Genomic DNA, 19095 nt, shown 5'->3' with positions numbered 1-19095 from the left:
CGAACTGATTTACTTCAAAGACAGCTCGTCCAGGGCTTTATTTGGGAAACTCTTGTCGGTCGAGTTCATTTGCATTCAACACTCTCGGACTTCTGCTGCAGCTCCCGGACAATCCGCGTCGAGTTGGACAATTTTTAATTGTCAAACGCAGTCGCGTGACAAATGAAGGCGGAGGAGCTGCACCGGAGAAGCCTTAATGACAGCTGATAATTTATTCAGCGAGTGCAACAGTTGAGAGACGAGGCACGAATTGTTTTCCAGGAGCCATGAAATATTTACACGGGATAAAGGCAACGGGAGCCGTGTCCTGGCGAGTCCTGCGAGATGAAATACATCCGCTTGTCATTGTCGGGACGGAGTGTCCAGATCTGCTGTAAAATGCAAATGAATTCCCGGCAATTTCCACCCTCTTCGGAGAGACTTGCATTTAATTAGGCATTAATGCGGACCGGGGTCGGATGGGGGTGCGTTCTCGGCCCTTCTGGCACTCTGCGGTTAAGTGAAAGTTGAGCTTTGGCTTAAGCCCGCCTAAGCCGCGACTAAGTTTAATGTCCCAACGCGAAACGCTCAATTTGCATTTTGCATTTTCCGCCGCCGTCGCAGTCCGCTTTTCTTTTTGAGGGGCTTTCGAAACCCTCGCCAGCGAGTGACAAATTTATTGTTTCAAACGGATTTCGCTTCGCCCCAAATTCGATTACTGGTAATTGCCTATTGCCAACCTTCGTGCGGAGAGAGGGGCGTGGCACAAAGCCGGGCTTAATTGAATTAAAAGGCGTTGCAAAGCCCAAAAGCAGGCGGATGCCGTGTTCACTGATGAAGCTTTTTAAAACGTAAACTGATTAATCGCTCGAATCCTGGTTATGGGATGAGTCCGCCGAGGCATGTGGATTACAGCGAATGATTGTGATTGGTAATGCGCAGAGGGGAGTGAGTGGTGGCAGCAGTGAAGTACAGTAAATATGAGATACAGTAATTAAAACCTGCTCAATCGGAGTCTGATCCTGAAACAGGGTGGCTTCTGGTTTGTGAGGAAAAGGGGTTATACTCTTTATAGGTTTCTAAAGGAATCTTGGATATATAATTATAATTTAATTTAATTTAAAACAATAGAGGGACTCAAGATATACTAACTTCTTGATAAAAAAGTTATAAATTTAGTTATAAAATCTCTTTTAGTATTTAATATTTATTCCCTTAAATTGTACAACACTTTTTCTAAAGGTTTTTATTGACTCCTGGCTCTTTTTCTATCAGCATTAAATTGCCAACACGGATGCAATCTCGTCTGAAGTTCAAATTACGAGCCATTGTGTAAGAACCGCAGACATGTAATAACAAATACACGGGACTCAACGCTCATTTAGGCCCCAAAAAGGGGCTGGCAATTGGGTGTGGTCGAGGTCAGGGGTGTGTCGAGGGGGTTTGATGGGTTTATTATTGGGTAAATAAATTAAAATTGTTTACCTTTCAGCAGCTATCTGCCTCGTCCTCTCCCCCCCGCCATCTCTATGTTTATTTGCTGTTTCTCTCTCGGCGGAGCGAGTGTGTTTCTGTGTTGTTTTTCCGTTTTTGTTTTATTATTTTTGCCCAGTTCAATTGCGGTTACGTGAGTACGCGTATGTTGCGGCAACTTTATTTGCACAAATTAATGGATAAATGTTCACGCACACGATAATGGGAGAGAACGACATGGAAATGGGCGGCCATCAGCATATGAAAATAAATAAAATTATGGCAAATTTATATCAGCGAGGGAAAATATCATGCAAATTTTCTTTCATGCCCAGAGTCTAAATGTTTTGTTTAAATTAGTTGAGTAAAATACGAAAAACAAGGAAGGTAATTAGGAAAAAGCTTTGTTTTGGAAACCCACTTTTTGCATCGCCGAAAGCTATAATATTTTTTGTATGCGAAAGGGAGCAGCTCAAGGATATATCTATTCCGTGCAAATGGGAATAATAGCAAAAGGCTTACACTTGCGTAAACTATTCCAAACTTGGATATCTGAGAGCTGTGAGATTTTCACTACTGCCCCTCCACACTCTGTCATTCCAATCAAAGAGGGAACTTTCCCCAAGTTCGAGGCACTTTTTCCCCTCTATTGAATTTGCTTTCGAATGAAGTTTTTCGTTGAATGGCCCAGAGTGAGCTTTGATTGAAATAGTTTAGTTTGTTTTGATAGTCATGCATACGAAGAGAAATATTTTGGGGCTACTCGAAAGTTTATACTCGATTGAGAGCCAAGTTATTGTTTACCTAGCAATGCATTTTTAGTGGTCAGTAGAAGTGAACATACAAATTGTTTTAGCTATATTTTTACTACAGTTTCTTAATCAATTATCGTTTCTTGGGTATTCTATTTCTCAAATATATAACATATTTATGGCTATTACCAGGCAATCGCATTTGAAACTTTTTCCTCAAAATTGGCACCTTTGCGTTTAAGTATCCGTATCCCATTTCCATTGCTTGTCTCTCCACTATCCAATTCTACTTAAAGTTTTCTTTGCCCAAGTAAACTTCAGCAATAGCAGAACTCGCAGTTATTATCCTGACAGTGATGGGAAAGGTACAGGGTTTTTAGCAGGAAGTATAACCGGAGTCTTCTATGGCTGTTTAAATAATTTCAATATATATACTCCAATTAATTATTATAAAATGTGTATAATTATAGTCTGAATATCTAACTTAAATGAAGATTAATTTATTGTACCTGCTTGAGGTAACATAGTACCAGACCTCTTGGCATCTCTACAGGCCAAGTGCCATAAATGTCAATAGACCAGAAACCATTATGCATAATAATACCCCTACTCGAAGTTGGTGGCGCGCTGCAGCTGCAGAGTCCCCGCTATTGCGACTGGCAACTGTCAACTTGCAACCCCCTGGCCTTTGTCCGACGTCAGCATTGTTCGCTTCTTCCCCGCATCCCCGACTTCTGTTCGCATGCTAAACAATATTTCTCCATTACGAGACAATGGGACGAGTCGCCTGTCCCCGACAAGTAGCACCTTTTACTTGTGGCATCAGTTAAAAGTTTTGCTTTTTATGTTAGCGCGTTGCAGTGGCAACTTCCCCTGCCGCCCTCCTGCAACTATCTCAAGTCGTTGCGCCAACTTTTGTTGCCTACTTTTGTGGGTCTTCTCCGTGGCTCGCTGCTCGTTGCTCTCCATGTGGCAAGTTTTTGCTTTCGCTTATTGTCCGGCGTGGAAGGAAAAAAGTTGGGTTTTGTTGCTAAATTGAATGCGACTTGCGTTTGCTTTACCGCCCTGTGTCCCCATGTCCGACGTCGTGTTGACGTCCTGCTAAAAGTCCTTGAAGGTGCAAATTGTAAAACAAACAAAGGAACAAGACCTTCTTCCCAGCTGCCTCGACCAGAGATGCCGCAACCAAGTTGACAGATAAAGTGTTGTGGGGTCTTTAAGGGGAGTTCGAATCGCCTTTAAATTCGTAATTTAAATATCATAAACAGGACTTGCAATAAATCCAACTGAATATCTTGTAAATTGAAATATTCTCCCCACTCGAAGTGCTATTCGAACGAGTCCTTTATAATTTATCCAATTATTTTAAAGTGGCATTCGACCCCAATCCATCAGGCGGGAACAAAACCATTCTGATCGCTTTGGTTTTGAGTTGTCATAGCATTTTAGTTGCCAATTACGTGGCTCGAACCGTATAAATCGCAGTCATTACATTTAACGGCTTAATTCCGGCACAGCCATAAACCAACAATAATGACCGGGACACAGGCGGCAAACACACAGGACGACCGCCAGAATCGTTTGGCATCTAAAAAGCTGCGGCCGAGTCCGTTGCACTATCATGGAATATTTATTCAATTTAAATTTACCAATTAACTTGGACTGGGGCACACACACCGCACAGGGCACCGAGTTGACAGTCCGAGGGGGAGAAAAAAAAGTGGCCCTAAATGCTGGCAGCGTTTAGAGCGCCGCTTTTGAATAATAAATGCATAATTCGTAGATGGAAAAGCGCGTGCCATAAATATAGCATGATAAATTATAGAAAAGCTATTAGAACAACAAACGACATGGCCAGGCCAGGCCAGGCAGGACTAGGCAGGACTACCCGGGACTAGGCTCCATTGTGTGCGTCGTCGAAAAATAGGCGACCATTAAGTGAGGAGCGGGCAAAGTCCTTCTGCGTTTGACATTTTTCAAATGAGGTTAGCTCGCCTCCTGCTCCTGCCTCGCCCGTTAGCCTGCTTATTTATGTAAATTTGGGTAAATTACTATGAAAATATTTACGGTAAATAGAGCATTTGAAATTTTTATAATTTAAATGGGCAGGCGCAGGCTTGCCTTTCACAGTCTGGGAAATACAATGTGTGGAAATTTCCCTCGGCTGCCGCCAGCTGTGCACGTAGCGAGTTTCCAAAAGAAACTTGCCGGGGCCACAACTTTTGCATCTAACACGATATGCAAACTGCTGGGAAAAGGAGAAGTCGGGCAAAGGCAGCGGATAAGGAAGTACAGGAAGCGGAAGCTAAGCAAACGAGTGAAGCCCGAAATGCCATTGACGAGAGAACATTTAAAAAAGTTGAGCAAAATACACCGGAGTGTGGTAGGATACTCTTTCTATTTTAGATTACTTGAAGTGGGTAGTGTCTTAACTGTAGAGAGGCCAAGTAAATAATAATCAATAATCGGTACATATTTGTGCTATCAAGTCTATCTTTAACTAGATTTCTAGACTGGAATTATACCATATTATTTTAAAACCTTTTGAAAATTGTCTCAGTAGCAGCAACAGCCTTCACCTCTATTCGCTAATACCCCTTCGAACCAATGAGAGTTTAGTATTTGTACACTCCAACCGAAATCAAATGCAAATGCTCGACATGTGTGCCCGGGTTGGAAATGGTCTTGTGTTTCCCCTGGTGCTGGCGTATCAGTTAAATTAAATATTCTTGTCAACTGCAGTCAGCAGTCTCAGCGAGTCAGGCAGGCGGAGAAGAAATGTTGCCTCAACAATTTCAAATATTTGCACCGCACTTTATAGATTTTAGGCTTTTAAATAATAAAATACAGTGTAGCAGAGCGGGGAATGGCGGCAGGCTGAGTGTGCTAGCAGGACGAGAGGATGTTTCCTGCTTTGCAGCAGAGTGTCTTCGGGTTTTTCTTTTTGCGAGGAAAAGCGAATGCTAAAAGTGCTCTCCACTTCCATATAGGTGGTGTATGGGGAGGAGGAGTTGTGTAAATGTATGTCGGTGCTCTATAAAACATTTGCTCTTGAAGTACGTACTTAAATTGCATTCAAGCTGAGCAGTCTCCGGGTAAGTAATGTACAAAGATCTCGGTCTGCTGGCTGAGTTGTTAAATAACTTGGCCGAAACGTGTGAAGGAGTGTTTGAATATGTGTCGACTTGGTAGGAGAAAAGACGCTGTCATAGCAAGTATTGGCTTCCATATGCTATTAGCCACTGTTCAATATCTCCTCTTAAAATCCGTCCATTAAATTCCCAGCTTATGATATATAGAGGCCATAAAAATTATATTTATATTCCGGCAAACGTATTTGTATAAATCACGTTATAATGACATTAACATAACACAAGGCAGTCAGGCAAGTCAGGCATGTGGCCCTTTCATTAACGAAACAAGATGATTTGATAGGCCAGAAAGGCAATTAACCGATCCCCAAACACGACCCAGCCAACTGCATTACATTAGCCAGCCTTAAACCCAGACGGGCATTAAGCGATAAAAACTGATGCGGCCATTAAAAAAATTGGCAGCCCTGAGGAGGAGGCGCATGTTTATTTAATTAACGGAAAGCGCCTACGGAAATAAAACTAAATGCCCTGCGTACATTAAAATTAACCAAGCAAGAGGATGATAAAAATAAGCATAGAATTATTTCGGGCGACAAACCCTTTCAGCTACCATGGCAATGAAATATGTGCCGACTTGGGCCGAGTCACAATTAGCTTTGGGTTCAATACGAGCGAACAAAGGCGAATTGTGCTCCAAAGGGCCTCAGGGGGGGTCAAAGGTCGCCAAGGGAGGGAGCTACAACAATTTCTCGCATTACTTCCGCTAAATTAATACCGACTGCGGCCGGACAGGCCCGGACTGGCGCCAAGTTGACCAGAGTGGAACCGAAAAAACAACAGAACAATTTCGCCAAATAGGAGGACAGTGGAATATAGCCTCGGAAATTATATTTTATTTGAAAAAAATATTATCGTTACATTTTCTTTACCTTTATCCAAACATTTTAAACCAAATTAAAGCTTTTATAAACCTGTAAAAGTCACCTGTAACCAAAAGCCACAGCTTTACCACCATGTAAATGATTTCTATTTCAAAATATTAACCCAATTTATTTAGTACTAATGATACTAATATTGGCCAACCATAACCACAATTGATTTTTATTTCGATACAATTAGGGAAAACATGAACATGATTACTGGTTTTCAGGACTGTGCCACTGTGCCACATCCGCGTGTCGCGTTGTCCGAGTACTTTACTTAAATTTCTCTCTTGGTTTATGCGGCGTCTGTCGTGTTGCGTGAGTCCCGCTTCCTGCCCCTGTGCAAGTGTCGTCGAATTAAAATTCATGGCGGCGCATTTAACTCGACGCTGCCACTAGCCAAAAGAAGCAGGCCAAAAAGCTGAAAATGTATAAGGAAACGCGCCTTGGTCCGAGGTGGTGCCGAGTCCAGAGTCCAGGGTTCAGAGTCCCGAGTCCACAGTTGGGCTTGCACATAATTTCTGTTATTTATGGCCACCATAAAGAATGAGGTCAGATGCGACGTCAATTCCTGGGCGGTGACTTTGCCTTAATTAAAGTCGTTAAATCGCATCGTCCTGTGGTGGACTGAGCTGAGCCAGGGTGAGGTGGTCGGCGGGTCTGGGCGAGGTGAGTTTCAAATCAAATTAATGAGCAGCCAGCCAGGTGGGCAATGGGTCATCAGCTCATTGATTTAAATGGCCAAGGAGTCGGTTCGAAGTAGCCGGCGAAGCCATAAAGAAAACCGTCTGGACAGGACCGTTAAAAGGAGGTGAAAATGAGTCGACTTAAGGATGCTCTCGCAGAAGTTAAGCTACTTATAGTGAATGTTTAATACTCTTTATATATTTATTCAAAAGTTAAGCTTTAGTGCTTTTTAATAATAGAAATTAAATGAACATTTAGAATTGAGTAGGAAATTCTTACATATACAATATGTGGCTAAACAGAATTAAATATATTCTATAAATATATTTTCTAAAATATTCATCCTTTCCTTTTTAAAAAAATAACTTTTCCTGGGACCTAACCCTCTTCAAAGTTCCTGGAGTCGTTTTCACGTACCTTTGCCCAACTGGAGCCTCGGCCCAAATACACATTCCGGCGGCGTTAATCGGCTTATAAACAATTACTTAACATTATAACACAATTTGCAGCTCGGGTTCTGCACAATTGCAGGCGGGTCAAAGGTTAAGCGACTGCAGCGATTACACGGGAGGTACACGGTCTGGGGTCGGGGGTCGTGAGTCCGGGGACAGGGCAAGTAATGAGCGAAGGGGGCCGAGAACAGTTCAAATAATATCAATTAACTGCAACTTTACGTGCTTCGGCTAATTATCTCGCTTAATAAAGCGCCTAATGAGTGGAAACAGCTGCCAACGCCCAGTGCACGGGCGGGAAAGAGAAGCCCAGAGCGGCGGCGGCAGGATGCGAGACAAAAAGGTAGGGCGTTCGGGATTTCATTATTCTTTACTCACTTCTCAGTTCGCACTTTGCACTTCGCTGCTCAGTTTTTCCTTCGTCGTCGTAAAAAATAATTATGCTAAAATTGCTTGGCGGTTTATGAATTTTAATTGTTATGTCTGCCCGGGAATCCCCCGTTTTCGGAGGAGGTAAGGGTGTGGCTTGAATTTTTGGCCTCGTCTTTAAGATCTTCCATTTCCTTTTATTTTCGGGAGCATAGCAGAGAAATTTCACACATTTTAAACAGGACAGAGGTGGGGTTATTCAAAAGGGGGTAACTGGGGCCAAAGTTCAGGGCTTTCAACATACATGTGTGTGCGTTTGTGTGTGACGTTTGAGCTCATTAAGAAAATCCGTGCGGTCGCTTTGGCAACTATTTCAGCATTAGAGCGCATGAACCGAGCCGAAAGCCTTCCAGGGGCGCGGTTTAAATTAATTCCAAAAGGGGAAGCTCCTTAAAAAACTGTTTTCCTACAGCAAATATTTCCATATAAATTCTTATAAATTATATTTCATAATTAAATCAAATTCCAACACTTAATTTGCGCCCCTGTTGTGATTCTCATTACCAAAGGCTTTCCACCCGCATATCCAAAGTGTTTTTTTAAGCCAAACAAAACGCATGTGAACTTTGCATAATTATGCACAAAATACACCAAGTGTGCACACACTCGCCGTGTGGGTTGGAACATCTGAATGTGTATATATTCCATATAAATATTTGCTAGAGAGAAATGTTTTTGCTCGGAAGGAAACCTTTGCGTTTCTTCGGGTCAAGCATTTAATAATTGCAGCAAACACTCGAGGTAATTTATTTAATTTGTGTTATGTTTATTACGACTGCAGAACTATACTATATTTGTACTAATTTTCATTTAGACTCTTCCAAGACTTTTTAGCATTTAATGAAGTCATAATAACTTTCAATTTATCTCTGATTAATAATAAGAGAAATGTGCTAAAAATATCAATTTAATTTTGAATTCTTTACCTTTTAATATCAAATCCTTTTAGCCTTCTCTCTTGGCAATTATTAGCCCATCCAACATTTTTGGGACCACTCACAGCCTTAACCTCATTTTCCGCTCCTTTGACAGGTGCTGCCGACTTGGTTTGCTTTTCTTGTTTTCTTTCCGCCAGCAAATTGTTCTTTTACTTTGGTCTGGCTCGGGATGCACTTGCTGGGGGGATAACGAGAAAAACTCGCATGACAAATAGCCTGCGGCTTTATACACAACGTTGAGAAGCTGTCATTGTCTAGATTCATGTTGTTTTTTCTTCAGCTGCTTTTTGTTCTCCCCGGTTCCTTTCATATGTTGTTTTTCCAATGTTGCCTGCAGTTTTTCTTTCCCGAGTCCCCACTTCCACCACTAGTAGTTCCCCCTGTGTTTTTCTTGGCCCGTGTTGCTTTTCTTTCTGTTTTTCCCCAACTACTTGCTGTTGCTTCAGCCCGGGTTTGTTGTGGTTTGGGTCTTCGGCCGCCGCTTTCCCGCTCCTCCTGTGGTTAGTGCATCCACCTCCATCTCTGGCTCAAGGACACGCAGCTGCAGCTGGGGAAGGATTCGCTCCGAGTGCCATTAAAATACACCCAAGGCTGTTGATTGGTAAAGGAAAAATGTAACATGTGGCTTACCCAAACTTTTACTGGGCCAACGAGTGCGGGCCAGCAGGAATTGAAGGGGGGGAAACCCATATTGTTTTAAAGACCTGACACCTTTGGCATCGGTTCCCTGCTAAATGAACAAGCCAGCAATCTATTGCGGTTAAGTGGTCTCGGCTGATGTGGCAGGCTCTGATAAATTTCAGGGATAAGAGACAGGATGCAGGAGCAACTAGACTTGGCAGAGGATCTGCGAAACAAAGTTTAGAAAGTATTGCTCAAATATTGTTCATTTAATATCAATGAAAAATTAAGATTGATTATTCTATTTAAAGCTCAAATAATAGATAAAATAATTAAAATATAACATTTTAATAATACTTTCACCAACACAGACAAGCAAGTGTCAAAGTTATTATACCATTGCAGGGTATTATAATTTCAGTCAGAAGTTTGCAACGCAGTGAAGGAGACGTTTCCGACCCTATAAAGTATATATATCAACAGGGGAATCTTTCTAGATATGCCAGGAAGAAATCGATTTTTTGGCCATTTTTGCAAAATTTTATAAGGGGTTACATCATTAAAATTTTTGATTTTGATAAAAAATTGAATTTTCAAAATTTTTAAATGAAGTATGCAGATTTATTAACTGTAGAAAATCTTGCACAGAACAGTTTTCCGATTTAAAATTAATGCTCTTTTGGCCGAGTTATGATATTTTTAATTTAAAAAATATCAAGAAGTTTTTTAATATAAAAAATCCGATTTTATAATACAAAATAATATTTTTCTAAGTCAAGGAATCATTTCCGACCCCATAAACCATATATATTCTTGATCAGCATTAACATGCGAATCTTTCTAGACATGTCCGGAAGAAATCGATTTTTTGGCCATTTTTGCGAAATTTCATAAGGGGTTACATCATTAAAATTAGCAAAAATGGCCAAAAATTTTGATTTCTTAAAATTTTAAATGTGGTATGCAGTTTTCTTAAATTAATAAAAACTAACACAAAACTGCTTTCCGAATCGAAATTAATGCATTTTTGGCTTAGTTATGATATATTTTAATTGTTACCTGCATGGGTATACAAACTTTGGCTGGCCCAAAGATAGCTTTCTTTCTTGTTTTTTGATTATCTTTTGACAACCTTAAAAGTGTCAAGACTGTTTAATAAAGCTACATTTTGAAAGGCAAAATAAGTTCAGGAAATCAATTAAATTCGTTTCCTCTATCCTTTATTTTAAAGACATCATAACTTTGCCAGCTAAGATAGGAAACTAGAACTGTTTCCACTTTTTTGCTGGAGGCTAGGCTTTGAAATTTGATGGAACCGCCTGTCAATGGCAGGCTTACAAATTACATTAATTTGCAACGAGAGGGCAAAACAACTCGGCCAATATCCTGGCACGCCTCTAAAAAGCGGCTGGAAAGGACGAGCGAGCGAACGAGCTTCAAGGATGACGATGACGCATTGCGTATGCATCTGTCATGTGTATGACAGCGTCGCGTTTAAATAAATTCAGCAGAGCAGGCCGGCATTTAAGAAATGCCTACCAAATGCAGCCGATGGTAAATCGGGAGGCAGGCAGGCAGCCAGGCAACCAGGCAGCCTGCCAGCCTGTCAGCCAAATATATCCAAGTCACTGACGACAGAGCCAGGCCAGAGTTTGGGCCAGTTGGCCAGCAAATGACAGCGTTGATGGACAGTTTTGTGCAATTGCATTGCATATGGTTAGGCGCTGTGCCAGTGACAGCCGCCCAGAGGCGGACTCATCATCGTCATCATCAGCAGCGGCGCTCGCAGTTCCGGAGGAGGGTGCAAAATCCGCTACAAAATGATATGCAAATGCAGCTAACCAAAGGGAGGAAAAACTCTGGACTGCAATTAAAAGCTAAATGCACTGGACGATAGCGTCAAGTTACGGCACAGCCAGCCATTAACCCATAGAAACTGAGGGAATATGTACGGGAATAAATCTATGTTTTTGTTAACAAAATATATTACAAAATTACAAAACAATTCCCGTTCGGGTACCCAAAGATCAGGTTTGATTTGCACTCTCCCCTTTCAATTTGTCTCAAGTGTCCTCCAGTGCATACCCGAAAACTCCTACCATTTCCTCCAGATTTCATTATTGGCTTACTCCCAGGACACTCAGCAGTAATGGGTTAATTAGCTCGGCTGCTGGACGCAACGCAACGGCAAAAACCGCGAGATATCAGACCAATTTAGTGTTATTGCAGTCGCATAACTCCAGAGATTGCCCACAGGACGCTGGGCAACCAAGGAGGGCGGGCGGACGTGGAGGCCGCAGGAGCCAGGACGCAGGACTCAAACAAAAGGCAAATGCGACAACGGCAACTGCACAATTAGCACTCGGAAACAACTCAGCTGGGCGGGCAAAGAAGTTGGGGGAAATAATATTGTCGACGCAACGGAAATGTAACTGGGAATTATTTAATTTGCAAACTACAATGCCCAGAGCAATCCTGGGAGCTGCACTCCATTGTTTTATGGCATTGTTTGAGGAGGAGGAGGAGGAGGCGGATTGCCATTGTCTATGCAACATAATTGTTATGATAACTGCTCCGCTCCACGGCTGCATCTGGGGAGTAACTTAAGTAAATGTCAGTGCTTCGGCTTCACTTCACTTCTCCGCTGCATGTGCAGGGCCAAAAGCCGCCACGATTCCCAGCTCGCAATCAGACATCTCAAAGGCCGTAAATCGAGACTCTGTCCCCGGTCCCACCTGAAGGCATTTATCAGATGCAGACAGCAGCCGTCGAGAAGACTGAAAAAAAATGGCATTGACTTTGCCAAAAACGAGAACGAACTAAAGCCGAAAACCAAAAACAAAAAAAACCCAATTCGGTGCTCAGTCAGGTGGGCTTTTGTTTTGTCTGCCGCCGTCTCGACTTGACATTTTTCGGAAAACCCCAATGACAAGTTAATGAAAGTCTGCAAGCGCTTTGATAGTCAGATCTGCCAGCAGTGGATGCAGCGGAAGCTTCAAAATCGAAGAACAAATGCTCTAGGGACCCAAGGATTTTCAAGGATTTTTAAAGCTTAAAATAACATATCGGAAAATCTAATTAAATGTTTACTTTGAAAGGAAAATATATTTTGATTTGACCAAATACTTAAGTAGATGATGTGGCAAACCTTTACATAAAATCTAAACACTCTCTATGAGGGCATACAAATGATTCACTCCAGTCAACCTGGCTTACCTGTCCGGACTGTTCAACTGCCATTATGACGCCATCATCGCCATCATCATCCTTCCAGCATCTATTTTGCATAATTTCCCTTTCCCCAAGCAAGGCCAATGGCAGTGCTGCTGGCGAAATGAAAAGCCATTTACCGAAAAACACAGACATGCTAATTAATGTTAACGGAAATGGTAATTAGAATTGGTTTGTCAGTCTGTGAAAAGGGCGACGGCACAGGAACGAGCCGAGGCAACTTGGGGCTGATATGGTTATAACTTTTAGCCACAAATTCAACAAAACTTTGCGACTAAGTCGCCACAGTCTCATCCACCCTCCTCAGACCTACATACATATGTTGGGGGGACGCAAAAGTTTTGTGCATACGCCAGATAGTTTATAATTTAGCACGGCGTCGACGGCGCCGCGTTAAGCACACAAATCATTATGGCGGTGATACCAAAGCCCGCGCTTCACTCTCTTTTTTTTTTTTGTTCTTTTGGAAAATACCAGAGAACGAAAATCCAAAACAAACTCGAGGGGCGAAGGCCAGAGACAGTCAAATCCTTTTTAGCGCCATAAATTAACTTCATTTCCGTGCCAGACGCAACACGACAGCCTGCAAACGTGTGTGGTGAGTTTTCAAATGACTTCACGGGGCGGAGTGGAAGCTTGAGCGAATGATATAGGGTCCTGTGGTGTCTGGGTTTTAGCTTAGCACATGAGCAGGATAGACGGGCAATGGCAAAACAATGTTCAAGGCAGCTAGAATGCCGAGAGAAAGAGTTTTAAGTGATCAAAGATATATTTACAGATGGCAATGAATATAACACTTTTCCCAATACTTTATGGGGGAATTACTGCCTTTGATTTAACAGAACATCCAAGTCTGATCTAATCAAAGCTTTAAGCTATTTCCCGTATTTTCCATCACTTCATCGACAGCTCCAATCAATGGACTGGACCAATAGCTAATGAAATTTTCCCACTATCAGTTTGGCAGCAACAGTGCGTATACGTTATGTTTGAAGCTCCAAGCACGTAACTCATACGCACATCCATAAAAAAAAAAGCGAAAAGATAGAGAAAGTGCCTGATGAGCGATGGGTAGAGAGGGGTGAGAGGGAGAAGGAAATGCCTTCACACATATTTGCATGCGATAAATGCGCCGCACACACGCACATACTAACACATGCAGATAGAGACAAACACGCACACGCCTACATATTACGCAAATTCCATGCTCAATTTCAGATTTGAGCAAACGGCATACCTGAGCAGCCTATTCCGACTACGCAGTCACCCATCCACCTCCAGTCTCCCATCTCCCAGCCACGCCCTCTGGGAAGCCCAGCCCAGCCCCTTGCCGCAGAAATCAACTCTGCTTACGTGTCGCAATGATAACGTGTATTTTGTTGCACAGGAAAAAAATGTAAGAGAAGTAATACCTTAAAATCAAGGCAAGATGTTCATTAACTTTTTTAAAATATACCATTTTGTGGTAATTTTTATTAATATATTTTTTAAACAATTATTTATACTTTGAAATTTTCCATATTTTCTTTCAAGTGTTTTGAATAAATCGAGTCAAGTGTGCATGTGTTGGGTGTCCTTGGTTCCCAAGTCGAGAGCTCTGTCTCGGGGGCCTAGCCCAAAGTTTCACTTGAAAGCAAATTATGCTGATGACAACAACAACAAAAACAACAACAACAAGAACAACAATGGTGGCTGCCTGTAGAAACATTGGCAATTGAGAACGTGCCACACGTTGACAACTTTCCCGGCACCTATCGAAGATATTTGGCATTTTTGCTGCAGCATACTTTTATGCCCCATTGATGAATTTTGAATGAATCGGCTGATGAAGAGAACATTAGAGATTTGCCTAACGAAATGAGCGAACAGAGATTTCCACGGCATGAAGATTAGATTGCCAAGGCTGATGAGTAGCTTGTTTGCCGGCGGATAAGGTGCACAGTAAATAAAACGAGATCTGAAAGAGTTAATTTTATTTAAATATTAATTTACATATAGGTTTTATCATTTAAATAAAAGAGAATATCTGTTTCTTTAAATTTAGTTCTTAAAATTGACATTAAATACGCATGTTTAAGTGTACTTAGAAATGTGTCACATTCATTCGCTGAATCTTAAATGTTTCTGTTCCTGTGCAGCCCCTTAGACCCCCATATATATCCATATATATATATATATATATATACATAGAAAAGCTCTGTTCCCTTTGTGAACCCCCTGCTAAAATAGACTATAGATTCAATAAGGCTCTGCCAGTTCTCGCTCAGCTTATCTGCAAACAGATTTCCCCCAGTTTCGAGCCGGAACGCATTGCAAGTGATTTATGGCAGGCACATTTGAATTACTTCGCCTACTTCTCGGCGCGCAGATCTGTGTCTTTGGGTAATTGTGCCTCCAAGCCAGATCATATATCATTGTGTAGTGGTCCTGCATATGCCAGCGGCAGTTTAAACAACAAGTCCGGTCTGATTTTGTCAGTGACAGATATATACCACGGCTGCCACGCCTTGTGGCAGATACGCGAATATATATTCAGAAGACATATCTCGAGTGTACACATTGTCAAATCTATCACACTTGTGATAACAAAACAGATTCGCCCAAGATAGATTCTCGATGTTATTCTGTTTTGAAAGGCAATAACTGAGATGGCGCAAAATCAAATAAGAGCATAAGGAGAATATTTTACGCAAAAATCACAATACACAATTCAATTGAGCTCATAAATTGGTTACTACTACGTCAATCATACGCACTGTTGGCCGCCCAACAAGACATAGAGAGCAGGATGTGTCGAGTTTGGCATGCATAGTTCGAAATAAAGTGAATATAAAGTAAATATATGAAATAAAAGCAAGATGAAAAATCACAAACTACATTTTTTGTTATGCATGCAAAACTCGAATAATTAAAATAAACGTTTTCAGTGATAACAAACCGGTGGGAAAACACTCGATTAAAAGACATCATCAATAAATTGCCTTTGTATAATAAACAATTTCAGTTTTCTCCCCTTCCACTCCCCACATTTCTTGTTAATGTGCAAATGAATTGAAAACATATATAAAGAGTGTTTGTATGTTTTATGCAATATTTGTATAAATGCAAGCTGCTCCTCATGGGTTAAGAGCTCGGGGCATGCGGAGTTTAATGGCATACACATATCGGTATGAAAGTGCTTTGGAGAGCTCCTTACGGCTCGCCGGCTCTCGGCTCTCGGCCTTTTATGGCTATATGTAGTCTGGCAATTGTGTGCGGGCCAAAAGGCGTTGACGAGCGCTCTGGACCCCGGCAGTTGGGTAATTCTTTCGTTTTTGACAACTTTGAAGCTCCGAACTGGTTGGACACTGGGGAAGCGCACACATGACCGAAACAGGAAATGCTTTCAAAAAATTTCTCGAGTATTAAAAACTGCAATAAAGTTTTCAGTATCTGAAAACATTTTGTGGTCATAATGTTCTATTTAACTGAAAGTTGTACAGATTTCTATATAGTATAATTTATGCCTAATGTAATTTGTAGAATAAAAATATTTTTAATTTTGTTTTAATATATTTTAAATAGATTATATCAGATTTAATAAGTCCTAGCCACTAGGTTTTTTGTAGTTAGGTTTAAAGTAAGTTGTAAATAATATTTTTGTCAAATCAATGACTGCTTTCTCTTCCATTTCATAGTTGCTCTACCCAATGTCACACTCTTTCTGGCCGGCATCGTAAAAAAAGTGTTTACATTTCATTCATAAAATATCAATTACGGACATGTGTGACAGCTAAGCGAGTGTGTGTATGCCTGGGTATGGGTTTTGTAAGTCAAATCGATATCATGCGAATACGTGAGGACATCACAGTTCATTGCCGGAGCGAAGCACCAGCCCTCTCCTCTGAAAGTTGGTTGACATTTAGGGGCAATATGGTGCACAACACGCACCCTGATGGAAATTTAACGAGTTGCGCGTCAACGGCTCTCGGCATGCATAGCAGCACATTATAATCAGCTGCCAGACCAAAGAGGCGATGGGAGATGACGAGTGGCTCATAAACAACTCGTTGGAAGATAATTCTGGGGATCTTATAGGGTTTCCATAACTAAAATTGAAATTGTTGAAGCTTTAATTTTTCCTTTAGCTGCATTTTGTTGATTTGCTCTTAATTTAAGTCAATATATTCTTAAACGAATAGAAAACCAAATATCAAGAGCAAGCCTGCGGCTTCTCCACTTAAGTGAATGAGGCAGCCCGCAGCCAGCGCATAACCAAGTAGCTTGCCACCACCCACCCAATGTGAGGCACAATTCCACCCACTGTTAGACACCACCCGCCCCTGTGAGCCACCCTATTTAACATCCGTTGGCCGCACCTGCTGTCTGCAGTTTGCAGCTTGCAGCTTCCGCATGCCGCCTGCACTTGGCTGCCTACTTTGGGGCGCCACTCAATTATTTATGTGCCCCTGCAGTGCTGCGGCGATGGAGTACGGCCTGTCCTCTCATATGAGGAACGAACTTTTTCGCCATCTCTGCACCACGTCGGCAGTTGGGAATGTCTTTAATGTTAATGACTCCCAGTCCCCGCCGAGAACCCGTTGCCGCAGAAGTTTGGCAAACGCTTAAGGCGGCTCTGCGGCAAGACAGCCAAGTTTCCATTGTGCCAGGGCCGGGAATCCCCAAGACCCGGTGACAAGTTTCGCCGCTGCACCCAAACTTTTTAATACGTTATGCAGGCCCTCATTAAAAACGCATTAACTATGCAATGTAAATCATTATTGTGCCATAAGTAGCACTCAACCTCCGTCCGTTCGTCCTCTGCCCGGGGCAACACGGTGCATCAGCTGGCGGCGTCGGCTGTAGAGTTATGTCATCTGATAATTGTGCCGGGATGTATGTGCATATGTAGATAATGTCACAGGGTTGAGATATGAGTTATCACGACAAATGGCCCTCAGGTCAGAGGTCTCAGACGGACCCCAGATGAGGGAAATCGTTTAATGTTAAAAAATCACAAAATAAATATGCATAAAATATTTACTTATATATTTTGTGGTATTGTAAATGTAGGTATTGTGAAAGCATTCGGTCGATAGCTAGAAATTCCCATTCTAAGGAGCATTCAAAAGCAGCCATTTCTCACCATTTTCTTTTTATCTGCTTAACATGTTAATAACCCCACCCGGGGGGTCGGATGGCAGTCCAAAAGCCGCCGCTGGGACTGGGTCTCGTCACCACCGAGCTGGCTGCAATAAATATTTTATAAAGGCCAGGCGACGTCAACGAGAACACGACACGGGACACGGCAAATCCTCTACAGGTAGCGACCCTCATAAAAAAAGGCAACTTTGTAGAAAAGATTGCGCTGATGTGCTGAAAATTCCTTCCTTCCTGCCGTCGTCGCGTCGTGTCAACAAGCGGCAGCGCCAGAATAGGCCACACAATTGGCTGGCAGATGGCTAAGCGTCTGGCAAGGAACCAACATAGGGGGCTGTCCTTTTGACCCAACGAGTCCTCGCAGGCTCCTCCGTCCGCACAGCCCACATGGGTCGCCGAGATTGCCCATTTCTTTATTCATTAGCATTTCTCCTCGAAGGGGGAAATCCAAACATTAATATTAAATTCGGGGCCGGCTTTTCAAACTAATTTGTTTAAGTGCCGGGAATGCCTAACAAATTTAAATAGTAAACCCGGCAAATTAGTTTCTATGTGGCCAGCAAACAAATCTGGGCCAAAATCTGGCTGCCTAAAGACCATTTCCGCTGTTGGCCCAGTTATACATGTATTCTATTTGCTGTTAGCCATTTGTTGTCGCTGCTGAGCCGGGCTTTGCGATTTTATTTAAACATATTTCGGGCTTTTAACGAAATTTATGGCCCCGTGTAAATGAAAATCTGTGCTAAAATGTTTTTAATTGCCTCGCGCGAAGGATAAATCGATGGCCGAGTGATTTAATTTATGTGCGTTTAAGCCTATTTCTAAACTAATTTAGACTTATTATTTTCGGTTGCCATGTATTGTTTTCATTTCTATTTGAATTTTTCTATATAATTATTTCCTTAAAGCCTCGACTGCAATGTCCTGAAATATAAACTGTAAATTGGCTGAAATTTAATAATGACCGCAAACACAAACAACGACACCCGGGTGAGCCCTAAAAAAATTACCTATCACCGCTTAGCGTCAGCCAAAAAAAGGCAACCCCATTAACCATAACGCTTTGGCAATAAAAATAACAAGCCGCATCAAATTTTAAAGTAACGTTCAGCCAGGGAAAAAACAAACAAATATAATTGCGCCGAAGGCGGCGGCTGTCTGAGGCGTAAGGTTTTTATAGTCGGGCTCTTTTTTATTGTGTGTACAATTACGGGAAAGTCAGAGGACAATTTCCACGGGTCGCCTGGGAAATTTGGAGACTGAAAATGGGGAAAATGGCTCCCTTATTGCATTGGCACTTGAACGTGACGCAGTACAATACAGAGATCATAACTCTAACTTTGATACCTAATTAAATCTGGAGAAATAGTTAAGGA

At 41.9% G+C, this 19095-nt stretch overlaps 1 long non-coding RNA gene across 1 annotated transcript; it reads right to left on the bottom strand.

Moving 5' to 3' along the window:
• Positions 1-6555: 6555 nt before the first annotated feature.
• LOC138928536 (uncharacterized) lies at positions 6556-9469 on the bottom strand. Its single transcript, XR_011444955.1, has 3 exons — positions 9359-9469; positions 8717-9275; positions 6556-7010 (listed from the first exon to the last, which is right to left on the bottom strand). It is a non-coding gene; the product is annotated as an uncharacterized lncRNA (long non-coding RNA).
• Between the last annotated feature and the right edge of the window lie 9626 nt (positions 9470-19095).

The sequence above is a fragment of the Drosophila kikkawai genome, chromosome 3L (genome assembly GCF_030179895.1).
Source record: "Drosophila kikkawai strain 14028-0561.14 chromosome 3L, DkikHiC1v2, whole genome shotgun sequence".
Taxonomy (NCBI): domain Eukaryota; kingdom Metazoa; phylum Arthropoda; class Insecta; order Diptera; family Drosophilidae; genus Drosophila; species Drosophila kikkawai.
Note: the sequence above shows the minus strand (reverse complement) of the source record. Positions and strands in the feature narration are given on the sequence as shown.